The sequence below is a fragment of the Phalacrocorax aristotelis genome, chromosome 3, assembly GCF_949628215.1.
Source record: "Phalacrocorax aristotelis chromosome 3, bGulAri2.1, whole genome shotgun sequence".
Lineage (NCBI taxonomy): Eukaryota > Metazoa > Chordata > Aves > Suliformes > Phalacrocoracidae > Phalacrocorax > Phalacrocorax aristotelis.
The window spans coordinates 52,348,342-52,370,702 of NC_134278.1; the positions used below are offsets into that span (position 1 = coordinate 52,348,342).

Below are 22,361 nucleotides of genomic sequence, written 5' to 3' on the forward strand. Positions count from 1 at the left end.
ATCATCATTTTTCCAGAGCAAATGATGTGCAGACTGCAGCAGAAACCATAAATAGAAGACACGTATGGCCATGACAGAGCCTATGTATATAGAAGCTTAACCCAGCACCTGAGCAGATCTGTGGAGTTTAACTGCATACCTATTTGCGGCACTGAAGTCCATTTTAATTAGTCTGCCAAACCCTGCCGAGCCACGACAAGGTTATTACCATCTACCAAAGGACCTGCTCAGGCAATTTTACAAGGAAGTCTGTGCCTAATCTAATTGCTAAGAAGTAGCTAAAATTACGTTAGACCTGCAAAAACCAACAAAGAAGCAGGGAGCTCCAAAAGGTTCAAGAAGCTTCAAGAGGCTGTTCCTGTAAATCACAGCAGCAGTGATTTGAGGATGAGCTCCCTGGAGAGACTCCAAGTCACAGTCAGACACTGTTTTCCACCCAGAACAAACAATGCAGGTGAGATGACTTAAAGCCCACAAAAGTATGATTTCTCACATCATAGGCCTTCTACTGGTTACTAAATACATTTACATAATCCATGGGGTCTGTAAATTATCCACTGATGATGTCATACAGATTTAAATAATCTGCAGTGTCAGGTTCTGCTATTTGCAAGCAATGTCTGACACTTAAACAATCTTTGCAAAAGATTTAACTGCGCTCCATTGAAGAATCCTGTTTTTCAAGCTTTTGTTTAATCATAAGATGAACAACATTATAAAATTTAACGAATGGATTGGGATGGCTTAGATCTTTCCAGACCCTTGAAGGAAAACAACATCAGAAGGAATTATTTCTGTAAATTACAGAAAGTTTAATTGGAGACTGCTGGACACGTTAAGGTACAGCCTAGCTTGTTAACACAGTGAATGTACAGCACTACCTGCTGAATAACCACAGAAGTACCTTTGGTGAGTCACTTGCTAGTTTGTGTCTTCCCAAACTGGCCAAGAACAGATTTCTGCTGGCGCCATTACCAACAGCTACTTTGGCATGTCGCATGGACTGCTGTGATTTCACCTGCTATTATGCTCATGTGTTCTGGGTTAAGGGAAAAAAAAAAAAAAAAAAGGGCAAAAGCTAAAAAAAGGCAAAAAACCAAAGCTCCCTTCACACTCCACTGACATAGATGAGCCTAGGACAGATGACCTGGATTCAAACTGGTTAAAAAACAAGAAAGGGCAGGTCGCAAGCAGACAAAGCAAGCTCCAAGGGGATTTCTCTCAGACTTTCACAGTTTTCTTGTGCTTCAACCAACACTGACTTGCAGAGCATATTAAATTTGCTGCTCTCCCTGTCCAATATCATTATAGAACTGTCTGTCAAAGAACAGATTTCTACCAGAGCTGGTTATCAACCTGAAGAAACTCCACAACTAATTGCCAGCTGTGCCTGGGGTGTCTTCCTGCTCCACCATGGAACTGGAAAGATTTACACACATATTTTATTCCCACCCCACCATTTTCTTGTTTTAAATAAGAAAAGTTCTTATCTGGGTGACAAGGGGAAGCATCTCCAACCCAGGGGAGCCTACAGCTATACCTTAAAGCTCCTGGAATTTATCCCAGACGTAAGCAATCCAAAAGAAAAAGATAGCAAGACATTGACTATGTTCACAGGTAGCTTCTAAAACAGCTATATACTGGGAAAAAACATGAGAATTGCTGGTTACAATGGAAGTGAAGCAGAAGCAAAAATTTGACATAAGTCTCTACACAGCAGCACTCTTACAGCTCCTGCTGAAGCAGGATGGTGGCCTGGAATGGCACTGATCTCTCATAGTATTGAGGAAGAGTTTTCTTGGAGAAGAAGAGGTGGTTAAAAATCACAGCTTAGGAATTTTTTTTCTTCTTTCATCAGAAGTACCACTAGGGAAATATTTAATACAGCAATAGAATCTTTGGATGTTAAGCAACAGAAATACTTCATACAGCAATAAGAAGTCTCCTGCAATACATGTGACTTTCAATGGTGTCTCAAACACATGCCTTAAAGGAAACACAACTTTCTTTTGATTTCTGGAAACTTAAAGGTGCTGTAAAAGGGGTCTTGCAACGCCGGAGTAACATGTCTGTGTTTCCTGCAGAATTTAAAACTCAGGTCTCGCATACATCCACCCAGATCACACATGTGTAAAAGCAGATGCAAGTTTGGGGACCTAAACTGGATGGGAAAAGCTAAGTAACAAAAACGATCCAAGTGTGAGCTCTTCCCAAAGACCCCCAGCTGTGCACAGCAAGCAGCTTGAGTGCTTTGGTCTCTCTGCCTGGAAACAGCTCCTTTCTCAGAGCTCTGCCCAACATCCACCTTCTGAAACGTCTTCAAGGTGGGCTGCCTTCTGTGCACTATGCAACACATAGACCTCTTGCACGCTGCTGCAAGAGGTATTAGATGAAGGGTGCTACATCTTTTACTGAGCTGAGCCACACGAAGCTGCTCAGAGCAAGACAGGAGCCACAGTTATGTGCAAGATTTGCTAACGGCGTATTCCGCACGCATGACCAGACAAGTTTCTCCAAATAACTGTTTCTGGATAACATCTACACCACATGCAGAGGATGACACACACGTGGAAGGCACATGCCACACTAACACAGAAATGACGAATGCTTCAGTATATCACTGTGCAACAATTCTGCTTTACACTAGCAATGCAGCTTGAGTCTTCAGCATGCTCTTACTTCCTTGGGGTGAGCAAAAGGCTGCTGAAAGCAGCCCCTTGATTCAACACAAGCTTTTCTTCTGTTTTTTTCAGCTTTGAATAGTGCTCGCTCTCTCTCTCATCTGAAACTCTTGGCTTATAAACAGTCTAATCCAAAAAAGAAAACTAAGATATATATTGTCATTTACAACTGTGCATGCTAATCCCCAACAACTTCTAATGACATACAGGAAAGCTGGTGGTTAGACTAAGACTAAGCCTCCCTGTGTAATTACTGTCAGTAAGAGGGTAAAACCCAAGAGCAAAACATTTAAAAAAGCGAATGGAACAATCTTGGGCTCCTGCAAAGGTATTTAGCAGATACCAAAATGATCATAGAGGATATCTTAAAAATAAGGCTGTGGATGTTGCATAGTCTTTCCAGCCAAAAAATACTCCACTTCACTCATATACAGATTTTTATCTCTGTGTTTCAGCACATTTGGCATAATCACCATAGTAGAAAACAATGAGAAGCCTACAGCATCTATCAGCTGTCAGTCTCTATGTTTCTCTATGTCTACAGATGTATCTGGAGATAGCCTGCTCTATAGATAGAGCAGAATTTCATTTAATGGATCATCTATCAGCCTCTGTCTTACAAGAATAAAGACACGTAGTTACCTAAATATTTGTCATCGAAGGATGTAAATGGAAAGAAATGGGGTGAAAAGGGGATTAAGTTTGATAGTAAATGGCATGCAGAGAGAGACTGATGTCCTAATTTTGCAGAATTAGCAGAGGAGGGAAAAATGGACCACAACTCTTAAGTGTCATACACAACCAAAAAATACCATAGCAAAATGAGGACTTTCCTAAACTGCTGATTTGGTCCACTTACAGCTAACTAGATTCAGAATCCATCACAGCAATGGGTGCTAGCGCACCGATGCAACCACTAGCTTTAAGCATACTGTACTATAATTTGGTTTAAGTTCCCGCTGAAAAGAAGACAAACTTTGAACAAGCAGCAAAAGAAGACAAGAAATGACCTGAACTCCTGTTTCCAAAGTGTGCAGTGAAAGGTTCTTTTCACATAGTCTAACTAGCATCTTATCTCTATGAATCAGGTGGTTTGTTAACCAGGGACCATAGTAGTTAACATTTCAGATCACATCTAAGATCCACGCATATTTTTTAACTAAGAATTTTACAAATAATCTAAAAAGTCTCATGCTATTTATATTTTTATCCTTTTGCCTGTTAAGCTACTTGCTTCTGTTACCATGATTTTTGCACAAAATAAAATACAAGGTAAGAAATGCAGCTTGATAAAAAAAAGAACCAAAGCTTATGTCAGTAAGTCAATACGGTCTGAAAGGTTGTTACAGGATTAGATACCACCCTGTAGGACGAGTAAGGCAGGATTCTTGGCACTCAGCACAGCGTTCAAAACCCTAGCAGACTGAGCTAGTAGATTTTATATTCTCACTACTGCTGTTGCGTGACACGATCAGGGATGCACACAATCTTCAAGGATTTTCAGGCTTTCGACAGAGGGAAAATTTCAAAGCAGAATTCTCCCTGTCTCGTAATACTAAATGGGCTGGGCAGGAATGACATTTACACAGTTGAATCTTTTTGTATTTTCTCTTCCCTAAAAACAATAGGAGCAGTATGACTTGCTATATTAGATATATTTCTATAGGTGGGTGGAGAACTGGTATAAAGGTCACAAGGAAAAAACGCTATTTATTAGTAGGCTGTACAAACCTGTTAGCTCTGAGGTTTTCAGGGTGATACCTACAGCATGAGCACAAACTTCTCATGAATTTAAGCTCACCGGATGTTTTCTAAAAATCACGATCAGTGATTTCCCTGATAATGTGTCTTGGGAAAAGCTGACTCTCCCAGACAAGCAGACGCTGCGTGGGACCCATGACTGCAGCTCACCGCTGCTAGCAAGGCTACTGCAGGATGATGCAGAGCTCTCCCTGACAGAGCTTTTCACCTTAGCTGATGGAGAGTGACACATCAGGCAGGAATCTCCCCCACACTGAGCGCTGGCCTTCAAGATCCACCCATCTTCAGTGTTATTTTGAAATGGGTATTGTAACACAGCACTGCAGGCACTCTCAAAACATGCACTAATGCATGATCCTCACACTATCTTCTTTAGTTTCTCCTCTTAGTTTTTCTGGATTGCTTCCCAGGGTTCCTTTTATCTTTGCGTTTAGCAAACTGATTAATATAAATAACTCAATGTCCAAAAATATTCAGCTTTGGTAATCTGCAATGAGATCTCTCCTCTTCATGCTCCTTTATATGCAGTTCCATTATGTTCATGCCAGATGAGCATTTAAGTGAGGGGGAGATGTAATGACAGATGAAGAACTAGAGCAGTGTGCTTATGCTATGAGGTAGAAACAGACACCTGTGCCTAGAGATCTACACCAAACTCTTACTGAAGAGGTAACTTGCCTATATGCAAAGTATTTAGTGCCCAACATAAAATTTCACAAAAGGCACAGAGAAATCTCCTAAACAAATCCCATAATAATTAAATCTTCTTGACCCCGCAGCATCCTATATCACACACACACACATTCTGTTCTCCATTTAGTTTCAGCAACCTCCACTGTGCTTGGCTGATAAAATAATCTCCCAAATGACTGTCGCTCTAAAATCTATTAAATCCATGAAGTATTGATGAGGCAGAATTAATGCAGAAAGAATTACATTAACTGCTCCCCTCCCCCAGTATTTCATAAAAGTAACTCTCTAGAAGTAAAGCAGCACTGTGGCTGTACTACAAAATACAGCACGTTCAGGTCAGGAAAATCTACATCCATCCACACACCTTAAACTCTACCTATAGATGTATTTATCACTACAACATGTATTCATTTAGTAAGAGTCTTATCCACAGAAACAGCCTTATCCAATGCCCAGAAATCATGTTCTCTGTTCCTTTTAATCTCAGATATGATTTGTGTCTTACACACAGTGCATCACGCAAACCAGGCACCGGGTAAGAGCCCTGCCTTTCTCTAAGGCGTTCCTCATGCGCTGAGCTGCGGGGCTCATTAGCTGCGGGTTGGGAGCATTACCCACTAAGACCCTGTTGCTGCCTGATTATAAACTTGGCACAAACAGTCCCAAGTTTGGCAGTTTGCTCCATGCTGGATGTTTGCTGGGAGATTTTTTTTTTCCTTGCTTTGTTGCTGGTTTGGATTTTTGGCATGACTTCAGCCAAAATTTTTCAAGCTAATTCTGAAACAAAGCATGGGAAACAAGCTATTTGTCCATGTTAAAAGCTTCTGGTCACCCCTTGAACAGCTCAAGAGGTTTTGTGATTTGGACCATAAACTTGCAAGGTGTCAAGGCAAAGTCTTCGTAATTTGATCTCTGCAGAAAACTCCCAAACATGACTAAATTATTAACCTCTGTAAAAATAAAGCTCCATTTCCATGAGCTCACTATGGAGGTGATGCTTCCTAGCAACTAAATTTCCTGGAGATTCCACCTACAACGCCCTAGGATCCCGGTACCAGCTGGGTGGGACCTGCCTGATCAAAGCTGCACTTATATTTTAATATTAAATAACCAGAGCTGGATGTGAAATGAAGTCCAAGGCTGTTTCATATCTAAATCTGAAGTCATAATGGTTGGATGGTAGTGGCCCCTGCAGTGTATCACATACACGTTTCTATTCAGTCCTCTAGAGGGGAGGAGGGGAACAGAAGGTATGAGAACATGCCAGTGTGATGGAACAGGAGCTTTTGCATCAACTACACAGTGACAAAAATACCCTGATGCACACATAGAAGAAAAGAGCAAAGTTGATGTAACACTCCCTAAAGCAACATCTGAATTTTCAAATTTAATGCTTTTCTTTCAGCAGAGCACTTGGAGAGCTTGTTATCTAGATGCAAAAAAACCCCAACCGATTTTCCACTTGCAAAACCCTATCATGGATCTTCAAGCTGCTGTAACAATGAACCACTGCAAACACCTCTGCCATTGAGCCAGCTAAGAAAGCTGGGAGGTACGGCTGCATGTAGTGCTCTGCTGCATCTGCTTTCTTAACTGTTCTTCCCTATTTCTTCTCCAGTGGCTACAGCAAGAGGGGCATCCAGGTGGATGACTCACAGACCAGCTCTCTTTTGCTGAGCCATTCCAACAATTGGATCACCTAAATTTCAGGGGAAAACAAAACAAAATGAAACAAAAAAAAAACCAAACAAAAAATACCAACCCAGAAAAAAAAAATAAAAGCTAAGCTAAAAGGATTATCAGTGAGATGTAGGAAAACACTTTGGAAAATGACAGACTGAGACACAGAGATCTCTTCTGCAGGAGACTGAAACATAACCTCTCTGTGTAGGGCTATCTGATTTAATAAATTGAACAGAAGTATAACAATGCTTCACATCTCTTAAGAGAGCAGGCTAAATCCAACCTGGTCTTGACTGGAGACATCCAGTTCTGGGCAGGGATCAAGCCCCATTCCTTAGAAATCTTACAGACATTTAACATTTACCACACTCAGCAGCACCAACATACACATCTTTTGCACAGACTAGACTTGAAGAAAAGAAAAATACTAAAATTAAAGGAATTACAAGCATAGCATAGCAAATCTTGGTAAACCCCAAGATATTCTGAAATGCTCAAGCACTTCCACACACTTTCCTTCCTAAGGATGCATGATAACTTTCGGCCCATAGGAAGATATAATGAAGATACACAACAGCAGCACATTATGAGGTGCATCACTGTCCAAATTAATGACTGCAAAATGAAAAGCTACTAGAAATAGGACCAAAATGCACCAGGTCAGCTCTAATTACAGACAACAGCTAATGATTCTGGCAAAGCCTCTTGTGGGCATGGCAGATACAGGTATTAATGCAAAAGTTACAGCGGCTTATTTTTGCAGGGTGCTTATTCCAAGCTCTTTGCAGATAATCCATAGTTGCTCTATAATACTTTATGTCAGAAACCTGTCATAAGAAGAAGAATCACCAAGAGAGATTCAGTAGCATCTTTGGTAGACATCAAGGATGTAAATAATTGTATCGTACAAATCAGACACCCAGGAATGCACAGGGCATCACAATCTTTCTAAAGGCAAACAAATTTAATAGGCATGGAGATACTGAAAATCTCTTTTTATATAATTTCTAAAAATCAAAGCAGGCACTGCCTGCTAAATTTTTATTTGTTTAAAATAAAGAGAGAATTAAAATGTGACTATACTTAATGCGAAAAAAAACCACAAAACAAAACACCAGGTGAGTGTCTTAGCAGCTGAAATCCAAATTTTCCATGATATAGCTAAGCAACCAGGAATAACTTAAACCATTGTTTAAGACGTGCAGTGCTTCTAATCTAAAAACAAGTGTGCAGATAGGAGCACAGCATCTCAGATTTCAGCTGAAACAACCAAAAGCTCTGAACCTGGGGAGGTACCCCTGCCTAAATTCAGATCGAAAACAGCAGTGGACTTCCAGACGCCAGGGTATACATTCAGTTTCAAGGCCTGTGTTTGAAGCATTCACAGCTCAGATTTCCTGGGAAGAGGGAATCTATAGGAAAAGGATGAGCACACCTGGCACTGGAAGATGCAGGTCAGGTTTAAAATACAGCAGTCCCTCTGTTCACTTCACAGCTTGATCCTCCTCCTGATCTTGATGGCTGTAACCAACTACAGGGTCTAGATGGACAGGGACAGAACACCTTACTACAACATAAGCCATGCTTAGAAATATCAAAAACTCTTATAAAAGACAAGAGTTTCAAGGGGAGTCTGGACTGGCAAAGAGCAGTCTGATGAGGGAAAATAATAAAGAGATCACCCCAAGGTTTTCTGTCCTACATCAGCCATGCTTCTTGGGACTCTTTGCAGTCATGTAAGTATTTGATGGGGAGGGATGGTTGTTCCATGACTGCCTGACGAATGCTGTGCTCAATGCAAGACAGGTCAAACCTGTAGTGCCACGCAAATATCTGCTCTGACATCCATAAGGCTGCTTTACAGAAAGCTCATCAAAAGAGGTCTCTTCTCACACTGCTCAGAAAGATACCATCAGTTTAGCTGAGGGAATTTTAAATTCAGCCCAGATTTCCCTACCAGCATTCAAGTACACTTCTCTAATCGGCTCCTAAAACCACTATGAATTTTGATCTGGAGGCTACGTGACCTTTTCTAGGACTTTGATATAAGATGAATAAATAACTGCTGAGCCTCTGAGCTCAGCTGCTACGTCAACATAAATTCAAAATGTTCTGTTGATGTCCAGTTCTTCTTGGATTCAGTGGGTCAGGGACAGAGACTGGGCAAAACTGTTTCCTTGTCTTTTATTTTTTGTATTTTTAAACTGTTTGGGAATTTGGAATGCCATAGGCAAACTTACAGTGGGGTCAGAGATATTTCAGAGATCCTTACAGATGAGAAACTCAAGGTTCCTGTCAAGCAGCGATGCTCTTCAAGTTTGAACATGAACTACAGGTTGAGAAACATCACCCAAGTAGAACCTCTGTGAACCAGATTGTGGGTTCCCCCTCCCCACTAACAAGTTCACTGCATCTGTGTGACACCACATTTCCTTGGAGCCACAAAAAAGCAGCTTCCCTGATTTTGGAGTCTTCTCCAAGACTCCTCTCTCACAGGTAGAGATGCCCAGTCCGCGCTGATTGACAGTGAGCAGCAACAAGAACTGAGAAGCAACACGGAAGCACTTTTTCACTCTGAGGGTGGTCAGACATGGGAACAGGTGCCCAGAGACTCTAGAGCTCCCAGCCTTGGCGTCCAGTTGAATTTTGAGAATCAAGGCCCTGAGCAACCTAATGAGGACCTGTTTCAAGTGGGGCTTTGGACAAGATGACATCTGGCAGTTTCTTCCAACCAAGATTATGCTATGATTCTAAAACACATGTTTCTTCTGGCTCTTTCCTCTTGCAGTTCTTGAACCATGCTCTTTTATTAAGGCCAGCCATAGAGACTAGGCTGGTCTTGGGTGATGCATCTTTGCATGGAAATTAAAACACAACAATCTGACTACTAGGCCTGCCGATAAACTTTTCTTCCTTGGTATTACATGTCAAGTCATAATTCAGAAATAGTGATGCCTCCTTCACACGTGAGCACCATAGCTTTGTCACACCCAAAACAAAGATCAGCCAATCTGTAAGGACACCAGACAACTTTTAGGATCAAAGTATTGTAACTACCACCAAAGGAAAACTAGATATAGATCCTGTCCTCTTGTGCACTAACAGAAGTCAGCACAAAATCTCATGGACTAATGAGCTCATGCTGCTGGTCTGTGGCTCATCTTTGGCCCTACAACTAAATTCTAGTGAAGTAATTGTTGTTTGTATTTCCCAGTGTATGGTGCAAGCTTACAACATGCCCAATTGTCCAAAAAAACCAAACTGTAGAGAGAAAATTACATGAAAGAATGAACTACAGTTGGGTTTACCCAGGTACCTGTTGTACAGGACTTCTTGTGCGTTTGGCCAACAACTTTGTAAAATTCTGATCTTGGTTATCATATCTTTTCTTATCTCTAACACTACACATTCTGCAGAAGGCTAAACAATCTACATTTAAACATCTGCTAGCTAATCCACATTTTTCTGTATGAAAAAACAACATCTGGTTTTTTTAAATGGCAGAAGAAAACAAGTGTTCTCACAGAGACAGTCTTTGATTTTCAGTTTTCTACCCTGCAGGCTATCTGACTCTGAAATCTTCTGCCAGTGTAGAATAAGCCAGTTTTCATCTGCAATCTACAGTTGCTGGCTTTAGAAAAAATACCAGTCCAATACCCTGCTCGGCCAAGGGAAAGAAGGGACACGATCTTCTGCTGGCATTTTTTTTTCGATTACACCAGCCAGAACTGTATATATTGACAGTCTCCTAAAGGGAAAAGCAAGATGAGCCTGTGAATTGCTCCAGATCCGCTACTTTTTTTCAGGTTGGAAGAGTTTTCTCAGGATTACTTCCCTCCAGTTGGGGCATGTCACTAATTACCTCCCATTCTTCTCTGCCTCCTTCTCCCCACAGCAGTGCAGCTCAGCAGCACAGACACATTGCACATGACACTCCATATTCCCATAGTGCCTGTAGGACCAGATGTCTGTAGGAAGCTGGTGCCTCTGGGAGTGTTGCATACAGAACAGCCAGAGAAGCAGCAAAGCTTGTCACGTGGGATGGAAAGGAGCCATAGGAACACTGGTGTAGCACACAGGACTATTAACTACCTCCTTATCTCTCAGGCGTAAGCAAATCATCCTAGCTCCATGCGGAAAGTGTGCCAGTCAGACGTTCTAGGAAGGGATGGAAAGATTTCAGAGTGACTGGTCACCCTCACCACTTTGGGAGGCACATGCTCCCTCTATTTTTGCTCCTGATTTTTTATACCACTAGCATGCTTTTTTGTTCTCCTTGTTTTTAAATTAAGCCTTTTTGTTTCTTCTACTCTAGGTTTTAGCTCCACCATTATTCAGTAGAACATAATAGCTGCAGACACAATAAGCAGATGACACTGGAGCAAATGAAACTACATTCCTCGTCTTGAGGCCCAGCATGCTGTTTCTGTCAATGCTTCTCATACTGCAAGTCTCCATACCAGAAGAAGAAAAACACACATGATCAACTATCTCTCTCTATTTCCTGTCAGCTAAAAATATTAAAACTGAAAAAAGCTAAAACAATCTTTCTGAAATGGTCATTGAAACCCAAAATTGATCAAGACAAAGCCACTTACCAGAATTTTGTCCCCAAACAGAACAAGTTTACATTCACCACATTTCCTCAAAAATGGCTTGAAAACATGCCCTGTAAAATAAGAGAGAAAGGGAAAGAAAAAATTAGTGACTGGAACACCACAAATTACATTACACTTCTTTCTCACTCTGCTAGCATTTATTACTGAACTTCCACAATTTTTCCTGTTTTAAGGAAGGAGATAATTGGATTCGAACCTTCACAATTAATGACTAAATTCCACCGGTATTATGCAAAATATTAAAATAATTGCAGGACTCCCTCAGACTGCCTAGACACATCACTGTCACTGACATGACAGCTATTCAAACTTCAGAGAGATGAGGTCAACAACATGAAATGCGCAGCAGCGTACAGCAAGCCTGCCAATTATTTTAGATCCAGCCCTAAAAGAATTGGTCAACCAGTATCTCTCAGTGATTTTGTTTTAACAAACTGAAATATGATGCATGTACGGCCCTCAACAGCTTCCCTGATTGAAAACTACATGGAGAAAAAAAAGGGTTTGTGCCACGCTATGTTTTTGGACTATATTAATTACTCAGCCTTCTCTAGAAGAACAAAGAAGAAGAAGTAGTAAGTCAACACAATATCCAGCTCGACACACACTAAGGCCAGCCTGAAGAAGATGGAGAGCAGAAGTGACAAATGCCATCATTTTGCCAACCCTGAGTAAATTTCAAATGACAGCTACTCCTTATTTTCCCTTGAGGCAAAATCTTTGAAAAAAAAAAAAAAACAACTCACGGAGCACAGACTAACAATGATGTTAAAATGCTTAGTCTGTAAACTCCCTGAAGATAGAGGAGTTATGATTCTACTGGTGTTCAGGTTGGGGAGCCGTAACTGTACAGCAAACAGAAGGACACACGTTTCAGTGCCCAGGTGTCTATGCCAGTGAAGACAGACTGAATTTGAACTGCCTTAAACTCCCGCTCCCCACCAAGTACATGGCTGAATTTTCCACAAGAGAGGCATCTGTGAAATTACTGCTGGATGAGTAACTTTACAGCTATACGCAGATGACTTGGAGCCCTGCATTACTGATTGCTGAAACCTGCCTCAGCTGCAGAAGCAGCAGATCTTTGCATTGGCACATCTCCTGAAGGATGCTGTAGGCCTCCACAGGAAAGGAAGGCGGAGTGACTTCTTAGGTCAAATTACTTTTACTGGTCATCGTTACATGAAAAGTAGCTAAGAAAATAAAATTTCTATTAAGGAATAACCAAACACATCTTCCTTAAAACATGGCAACTGGATTACACTGCTCTAAATCCTGATTATCAAGCAGACGTCTGATCTCATAAGATTGAGATTTCATTTTGGGTGGAGAGCTCAGGGCAGGGAGAGAAGAAAAAAATAAAAAAGAACCATTACAAATCAGAAAAGGCTGTTGTGAAAGACTTTAGGAACAGACATTTTTAATCACAAAACTACAAACCAAAGTGTTGGCTTCTCTACTTGCTTTCTTTGTTTAACGGTTGAGAAAAAAACATGGATGTATCAAGGAATAAAGAAAAAAACCCAGCACCCCCTCCTCCCCCAACACCTTATGTACAGCTTGGCAGAATTTGTGAAAACTCTGAAAAAACCATGGGTCTTAACTGCTTTGCTCAAACTCAGGGAAGGTGGTTATTATTCCAGTGCCATCCATTTCCCTCCCTAGCTTCCAGGCATTTGGCCTGGAAAGAAAAAATCAAGTCTAGAAACTCTACTTCTGCCTCCGAACTAATTGGATAACATCTGCATGCAGAAAAGTTAGGAGCTTAAGAGACGAGCCAGGTCCGAAACAATCCAATAGCACCTCGACTCAGGATTAGCTCATTATTTTCTTCTACACCAAGAGACTTATTAAATAATTTCCCCAGAGAAGTGACAAATAAGGCAAACTCTGTACTCCACGCTGCCGGTCCCATGAATACTTGAAAGACAGGGGCCGGCACCACTGCCAAAAGGGGCTGAGCCCCCCGCCAACACTGGTGTGGAGCTTCTGGATGCTGCCCCAGCAGCACTCCCTCCCTCCCGTGCAGCAAATGGGGCTGGGGGAGCAACCAGGATTAAAATGAGCTGGGTGAATTCTTTAGCTTAGTTCACAAAGGAAACGGGGGGGGGGGGGGGGGAGGGGGGGGGAAGAAGAAAAAGAAGAAAGCCTGTGCTGACACTAGAGAAAAAAGGGAGGATGGCCAGGCAGATGTAGGATTTGGGGAATGGCAGATCCGCTTATTTGGCTGCAGCGCTAGTTTCAACCAACAGTAAAACTCCACTAACATGGTACTGGATTGCAGGCGGCTGCCTTAATAACATGCTAAAGAAGTCTAGTCCAAGCCCTCCATTGAGACCATGTATGATAAAAACTAGCAAGAGGGCTAGGTAAAGTGGTGTCTAGTTAAATCTGAGGCAGAGACACAATTTACCATGTTCTCTAGCCTTGCAAGATCTTTTGAACTTTGGGGGTGGCACATAGAAAGCTTGAAACTTTTCCAGGGGGTGCTTTTTGCTTGATTTCAGAAGATGATGCAAAATGTGCCCTGTCTCTCTGGCTACAAAGGAGATGAGGTATTTGGGGGTAGAGCAGGGCAGGGAGGGAGAAGGGAAGGGAACATTGTTTGTGCTGCATAACTGGGGGCGACAGCTGGACATAGCTTGCAGAGAAAACCAAAGATTATTCAATCTTTCTTTGTAATCAGTTTGGGTCTGTGCAAAACTCAATTTTAGCCTTAATGATTTTCATTCTACCCAAACATGTAGGAAGAATATTACTTTTTCTTGAAGGGTTTGGATATGCGTTCTTTATCTCCAAATTCTCACCAGCATTTTTCAGAAAGACTTTGCTGACTTTGGAGAACACGGCATAGGAAATGCAAAAGAAATCAATTATAGGCTCAGAGGCACATCAATTTTGGCTTCTTTTGCAATTAGTATAAATAAATAGAAGAGGTGACAAAAAGTTTGTCTGACCAGAATTACTAATGGAAGAGAGCTTGCCTTCCCAAGCTTCCGTGCTTGGGAAAAACGAAAACCTGGAGGTAGTCATCTGACTATTCAGTGAAAGGTGCACTTTTTTTTCCAGATAAATCTATTCTCTCAAATAGTTCTTTTAACAGACGGCATTTACCACAAACGGTTTTTATTTGCTTCTGTTATGAAGAGTTGGCCATAAGTGTACAAAGATATAACCTAATATGCAAGAGGCTGCTGGCACCAGTTGAATGGCATATAGTAACAGTTCATTTGTCACCCCAGCCAGGGGAAGAGTGGGGCAGGCAGAGGGGAAGTTGCAGGTGAAGGAAAAGTGTTGAGAATGAAAAGCTTTTCTGAAAAATTCACTTTGAACTCCCTTTCTGCTTGCCATCTGAAATCAAATACAGAATGAGGATGCTTTAGAGTACAATCAGTTTAATAGTATTAGATTTAAGCAACATCAGCATCCTGTAAATAGCTGCAACTTGCTACCCATTCCAGGCCAAAACATGTACAACAGGGTCACCCCAAACTCAGACACACAGGTCACCACCAGTATGGAAGCAGTGTCCACATGAAAGCTGTCCAAGCATCTCCTCCTAAATAGTGAGACATGGTAAAATACTTAGCACACCTACAGACATGAAAACTTGCTCTGAAGCTCAAAGAGACTTGATGTGAAACTTTAAAGACAAAAAAAACCCACCAGTCTTGGTCGATAATCAGGCTTATTGTCTGCCAGGAACAGCCTTTTCCTATAAGCAGCACCAGTTTCAACAAATAGGAATTTTTTTACCAGAAAACCTCTCTTCCCCCCTCCCCCCCAGGTGTTGCACATACACCAGCAGTGTTTTTATGTAGCCTTGTGTAAAGATTACTTTCTTATTGTAAAGATAAAAGTATTTTGTGAAACAGAATGTGGTGAGTAGCATAACCACACATTATTCGCGTGCTCAGTTTCATGACGTTGCCTGCTTCATGAGTCAACCCCTGCTTATTCTTCTCATCAGCTTCCAAATACATTTTTGTCAGTTCATACTGGGATCAGAATTAAGTTTATTACCACGGCAAAAGAGAAATCACTGTAAGGAGACATAGTAACTACTCTTTTTTCAAGCCTGCACTCCCAAATCCATTAACATCCATCAACTTCAAGGATCTTTGGATCAAGTCCACTACAAACAATCCTAGACAAGAACCCACAAAGCCCTGTTTACTTTTCATTAAAGCAAAAATTGTTTGGTGACAAGCTACCCACCATTTGAACAGATAAAAACATAATTAAAGACATAAAACCAGTTACACGGAGGATTCTGGTCTGGTACATGTTGCAGTTCACGTGAGCTTCACCCAGCTAGAGGAAGTGGCTGGCTGAAGCTGTAAGTAGCCTTAAACACTTTTCAAATGCTAGTAGATGCAATTCAGTTTATTATACTCAAACACAGAAGAAAATCTATATAATGATAAACATCTGCCAGTTTTCTATTAGTAACGTGCTTCTGCTGCTGTTTTATCAAACCTCAAGTAGAAGCAGGCATCGCTAGTTCTTGGGCTGCTATTTTACTTGGCAAAAATTGGGAAGAAGAAGGTTTTCAGGTGGGAGAACAGTTTACAAATGAACATATCTGGGTCAGGATGTGTAACCTATAAATGAGCTGGATCCACTTTGTAGAGAAAGTGTTGATTAGTCTGCTGAGCAATAGCTGCTTTTTTTCATATGTTCTGATGTAATTCATGTTTATTTTACAACACATTATATTACATAGATTTTGGACCATGAGTTAGTCCAGAAAGGATTTTTCAGTAGTAGGTTACTATGGCCCTACAGTAACAGAGTCTTAAGTCACCCTTTTTAGACAGGCTGAGGACCCTGTTACCTGGGAGGCTGCTGACACTGGTGTTCAAACAGATATAGGGAGGCGCGCACGTTCAGTTGTGCCTAGAGTGCAGCATTTTCCTTCTATTCCCACCGCTTTAAGATTTCTAATCCTACTAAAAACAAACAAAAAATTTTTAAAAAGCCTTCTAAAAGCAAGGTTGAACTCGAGAAGAAAAACAATGCTGCATGCTGACTTTATATGGCTAGTTTATAAAGGAACTGCACATCTTAACTTACATAAAGCAATTTTCTAGTGTGCAACGCCAGATGACATATAAAGACCCCTTATCATGTGAACATCTGAAAGCTTTCCAACAATGAAACATTTAAAGTTTAGGGAAGCTTATAAGCTTGCTCTTAGACAGAGACAGAAGCCTCCCTGTTTTTCTGAAACTACCTCTTGCTAAGTGAGGGTCCCAGACAGGAGGCGCGTGATATGAAAAAGCCCAGTCATAAACAGCGGTGCGAGCGCTGAGCGTCAGAAAGAGGGAGCTCCCACAGGAAGCAACTCTTGCAGCAAGGACAGACACAACCCTGGACACCAGCGGGTGAAAAAAAAAAACCAACCCAAGCAACACCATTAGGAGACACTACTAATAATAAACACTACTATTCTGGTGGCTGCTCCTCCCATGCAACAGTGCCAAACCTTGGAAAGAGGACAGGGGCTACAGGACAAGCACCCTACATTTTTTCATGTGAAACTCACTGAATTTTTAAAACAGTTACTTGAAAGCTTCATGCAGTTGCAGGATGTAAATAAGGATAACTAGGTCCCTCTCTTAAAGGAGTCCCAAAGTGAGATAAGTAGTTTCAAAATAAAAATGTTTGTGCTGCCAAACTTGCAGCTGTCTAAAAACACGTCTTTCAAACTGCTGCCCCTTCCGTTTGGAGCAGGATGAACTCAGATGCAAAGTCACTGTTGCAGCAGCAACAAGTCCTATGAAACAGGAAATACGGGAGAAAAACATCAGGAAAATACAGAGGCTTTGCTTGAACTTTTTTTTACTGTTATAAATGGAGCTACGAAGAGAACCAAAACCACAAACTGTGTTAAAGATCATAAGCCGAACTGCTTCTTTTCTATGCCGCTTTAATCTCCTCACCCATCAGATATATTGACTTATCTTTAGGAGATGTGCTGCTGTCAGCTGGTCCCCATGTCCTGTGTGTCCTGCGGCTTCCAGCCCTGCCGGAGCATGCCGCTTGCTCTCCTCTCTGGGATGCTTCACTCCCACAGGCAGTCTAACTCCCTCGATACTGCCAGCTCAACATCAGCAATACTAATAACTTTTTCTTCTCTCAACTTTCAAGCTCAACTTTAGGATAAACTAAACTATATCTTCCTTACATTCACAGCTATTTTTCCAGGCCTCAACTTGCAGAGAGCTGAAAGCATAAAAGGAGCTGGGGTCTGAAAACACCAGGGTACCATCTAACCAAGCACTCCAGCGTGGAGAGTGCCAGTACAGGTAGAGTGTGTGGATGCATACAGAGAGGTCGCATAGGCGGATGCAACAAATCAGAATATGCCATAAGTGTTCAAAATACACGGTGGGACCGCAAGCAGTTATGGTGAGCAAGTGGAGCATGACACTGTGAGGGTACCAGTGACAGAAAGGAAAATGCGACCGCATTCATGGCTCATTCCTTAATCTTGCCTTTTGAAATAGGTCTGGTAAGATCCCACAGCCTGTAGCATCCTTTGCCATCTGTGCCACCAGGGAGAGAAGCAAGCGTGTATCCTTGTGTAAGCCAAAAGCCAGCATGTGTGTACTGCCTACCTTGGCTGTCCTGCTGGAACTGCCTGCCTCTGTGTCAGGCGGCCGTCAGCAATCACGAGGGCTGAGCAATCAATAGGGGAAGCTATTAGCAAGCTCAATACTAAGCATGCACTTAGACTGAGAATGTTAGTCATATATGAAGAGCATGTGATTGCAGCAACATACTTTATTTCTCAAAACAGTAGAAAATGAATTCATTAATAGTGGGAAGAGTGTTCACATTTCTCTTCGCAGAAAAATGAGAAGTACTATGCACCAAACAATTTTTTAAAAAATAAACGAATGGAGCCCATAGTCCTAAAAATAGTTTGCACTCTCTAACCCTCTGATTTTTCTCCTAGGAACGTGGCTGGGCACCCCTGGAGCTGAGGGAGGGCAAGGGCAGCCAGAGAGGCAGGGACATGGTGACTTGAGGCAGCGCTGCGTCCCCCTCCCCTGCCCTCAGCCTGCACATCCTTACCTGCCCAATATACCACTGGCACCAGTGAACTGCTTCTGCGGCCAGAAATAAGCACTCCCATCATTATGAAAGTTAAAAAAGCTAGCAAGGAAAAAAAGCAAGCATAATGTAAGATTTTAGAAGCTTTTTTTTCTTTAAATAATTGATTTTGCAGTTTATCTCAATGAAGAAAATGTTTTTCTTCTGAAAATACAGGATTGACCCTGAAGTACCTTTAGCAGAAACTGCCTAAACAGCAATATTATAAACCCTCTGCAGAAGCAGTAAAGGCCATTTAGAAGTACAATTACATTGCAATGTAAATATAGGTTTTATATATTCAAGAATTTTGTCTATAAACAATTTTTCCCCTCCCTCTTAAGAAAGACTCGTGCGATAAATATTTTTCTGCTTTAATCAGTGCCCAGGGCTTTAATTAAGGGCATTATCTCATGACATACAATGAAAATGAACACATACATATAGAGTGTATATATATGCGCTAAATTTGCAGTACTATAGTACCCATAATGTCAGCCATTCCCATTGCACAAGAAATCATAAAAAAACCCACACATATGGGAAGAAACAGTCTCAAGTCATGGCCAATTTACTTCCAGGCTTTAAAGAATTCAGCACATACCCTATACTTTTAGGACAAGTTTGGGATGAAAAGGGAACAGTATATTACTAAGAACAACTTCTAGTTAAGTCAGTTCATAGGTTTAGCTAATTTTGAATATGTCAAATAATGTTTATATCTTGCACATGTAATACTTTAGTGGATTAATCACACCATATTTTGTACATTTGATTTTCCTAACTACTGTAAGTCCAAAATTGTCAGAGTGCAACGAAAGCGCGGCATAGTCTGCAATCGCATTCCATGAGCTGTGGGGGCTGGCGGGGTTGGGAAGGCAAAGCCTGTCTTTGCAGAAGCTACATTTCCTGATGTGAAATATAGAAGCGTTGAAAAGAAGCTGAAATTTTGCAAGAGTGAGCTATTTGTAAACCTATTTCTGTACCAAAGAAAGGCCATGAAGCAAAAAGTAAACAGTGTAAGAAAATAATATAGCAGCACGATTAGAACACAATGGAAATGATGCACTGTAAACTAATTATTAACCACAGCGAGCTGAAAATAAACTGTTTCCTTTTTGCCATGTTCACTTTAATCTTCTGAGGGGCAGGAAGGGGGAAGACAGGAGGAGGCAGCAGTTTCAGACTTGTGGAGCTTATCAAATCCCAGATCGGATGATGAGAGCGAAGCTAAGAAGAAAACATCCTCTCTCCCCACCTCCCTCCCTCCCCAGAAAGGAAGCACAGCCTTTAGGACCAATCTGCAACGTTTTTTTGTTGCACTTTAAAGGATTGCTCTGGAACGCGTTTTTTCTAAGCTGTTTTTATCTCTTTCTGGAAGTTTCAAAATAAACAAGTACTGGAAATGCAGGAACAGAAAACGTGACATTCTGGTTTATTTGCTTTACTTGTCTCACTATTAAAAACAAATAAGTAAGGTCCTTAGTTGTCATACAACACAAAGCAGAAGGAAATAAGAACTTTAAATCTGAGAAGCATCACTGCAAAACCTAGGTAAAAAAAATCACTGATGGTCTGAGGGTCAGGAAAAATGAAAAGAGAGGGCTGTCTCGCTACTTCATTGATTTTTTTATTTACGTATTTTAATGATGAGATTTCATGTTGGTGAGTTCTATTTCCAGGAAAGAAAAAAAAAAAAAGGAACCACCCAAAAAAGTCACTGCATTTTGACAGTTTACTTTCAAAAAAAAAAACAACCCCTGCTCTCTAGTGGCTTCCAAAAAAAGATTCTCCCATAACAAAAAAACAGGAAATTAAATTCTCAGGACAACTCACTAGAAGTACAAATGAAAAGATTTTGGAGTGACATAATGGTTCAGCCCCGAGTGCAGGATCAAGTCTTTATTCTTTCACACTGCCCTTAAACACATCAGGTGCTTAGAAAGCAAGTGTCCCATTGTGAACCAGAATAAACACAAGGTTCATGTAATTCCAGGATTGCACTACATTAATATAAACCTCTTTGTAATACAAAAGCCACACAAATGCATTTATTTTGCTGAAATATTCTATGGACTTAAAAATATCATTACCATTCAGGATAACCCCCCTCCTACTTTTTTGTCTTTTGTTTTTCAAGATTAAGCAAATGCCTGAGCGGTGGAACTAATGAAACTGGATTTCCAGCTCGTTTGGGCTTGTGACGATAAATTTACAACGTGAGTCCCTCCTAGGCTATACCCCAGGGCTTCCTGGCTCCCCCACACCCCAGGGTGCCCAGTACCTGGCCACATTTGCTGGGCAAGCCTTGCTGCATCTGCCGGCTGGCTGCTCCAAGGGTGGCCCATGGCACCCTGCTCCTGCCACCCTGCACCCAGCCTGTCTCCCTGCAGCAGCTAACGCACTGGTGAAAGGGCAGGGAAGCCCAATATTGCCCCTGAGGCCCCCTCATGGATGGAGACAGTCTGCAAAGTTACAGAGAGGAGGACTGGTGTGCAGACACATCAAGTTAACAGCCTAACCTCCACTTCCTCAGGAAACTGGGCTAAAGAAATCTGGGTTTTCTCATGCTATGCCCTCCCGCTCCACCCCCAACTATGCAGATACAGTGTTTAAAAAGGGGAAAAAAAAAAGAATAGCATAGACCTGAGGCTTAAGGGCTATACTATATCCCTGAACAGCATCTGGATTACTGTCTCAGGCATGTTTCAGAAGTGTCATTGGCTTCCTGTTTAATATTCATGTTTTATTGCTGCACAAAGTCAGCCTCCGCTCAAAGAGCAATATATTACTCTCACATCCTCCAAGCAGATCCTTAATGAGGATATTCTGGTTTCTTGATATTCAGAGACCTTCTGTTGGTATCAGCAGAAGATCAGCATATGCTTGAATGCACAGCATGCAGAGAAGTAGTCAGCTCTCCCTATTAAAACTGAGCCATGGAATTAAAAGGGACCTTGAAGGACCATCTAGCCTGCTTCCCTGCTCGAGGCAGGATCAGCTGCACTTATGTTATTCTTTTTATTAGCCCACCTGACCCAGGTGGGGGAAAACAGATATGCTTTGTGGCTCCAAGTCCCTTCCTTAGCCTGAAACCTCACCCCTGTGTTGCCCTGGTCCAGTCCTCTACCACGCCAGTTGGTCTAATAAGAAATCCCTGCCTTCCTTGCATTGCCATGGTTACGACACTGCTATTACCATGCATGTTGAGCCTATTTTTAAAAGCCTGCAATGACAGGAGATGCTAGTTAAGGCCTTAATCTCAATAAGGTCTAAAATTCCTCCAACGAAGGCTTACTATTTGTAAAAGAGAAGTGCTACACTCCAAAAGCAAAAGATGGGTGGTGAACTGCCTGTCTGCATTGCCTGCTTCCCAGGGAAGGGAGAAAAAAAGTATTTTAAATGGGAGTCCTAAAGAGCAAGAAGAAAGTAGTCCTGCCAGCATTAACAGGGTGGGTTAGGTCAGCAGAAAATCTCTAACTGCTTGTTAGAAAGCAGCTCATGCACACTGGAGAGGCTGGCATCACGGGTGGCTGGAGGAGACCCCTTGGAACTGGCTGACAGAAAGTATAGAGGGAGTGAGAGGCTTCGGTGATGAGGATGGGCACCTTGTGCTGAACAAAGAAGAGTCCAGTAAAGGAACGCATAGGGCAGGTTGTGCTGTTAAAAAATGAGGAAGCTGAAAAAATTCCTGTTATAAGGACATTCTGGACAGAGAATTATGGTTTGAAGAGGCCAGAGAAAAGGATGTTGCATTCATTCAAGACATCAAACGAGCACTTAGGTGTGAATTTCAGCAGTGTGGTCTGGATTGTACAGGGTG

At 41.6% G+C, this 22,361-nt stretch overlaps 1 protein-coding gene across 2 annotated transcripts in view; it reads right to left on the reverse strand.

Annotated features, from left to right (window-relative positions):
• Positions 1-22,361, reverse strand: part of FYN (FYN proto-oncogene, Src family tyrosine kinase) — a 143,699-nt gene that overhangs the window by 66,931 nt on the left and 54,407 nt on the right. For both annotated transcript variants that reach the window (XM_075087461.1, XM_075087460.1), the window contains exon 2: positions 11,417-11,487. The gene's annotated coding sequence lies outside the window, so the exon portion shown is untranslated. The remainder of the gene's footprint in view (positions 1-11,416; positions 11,488-22,361) is intronic.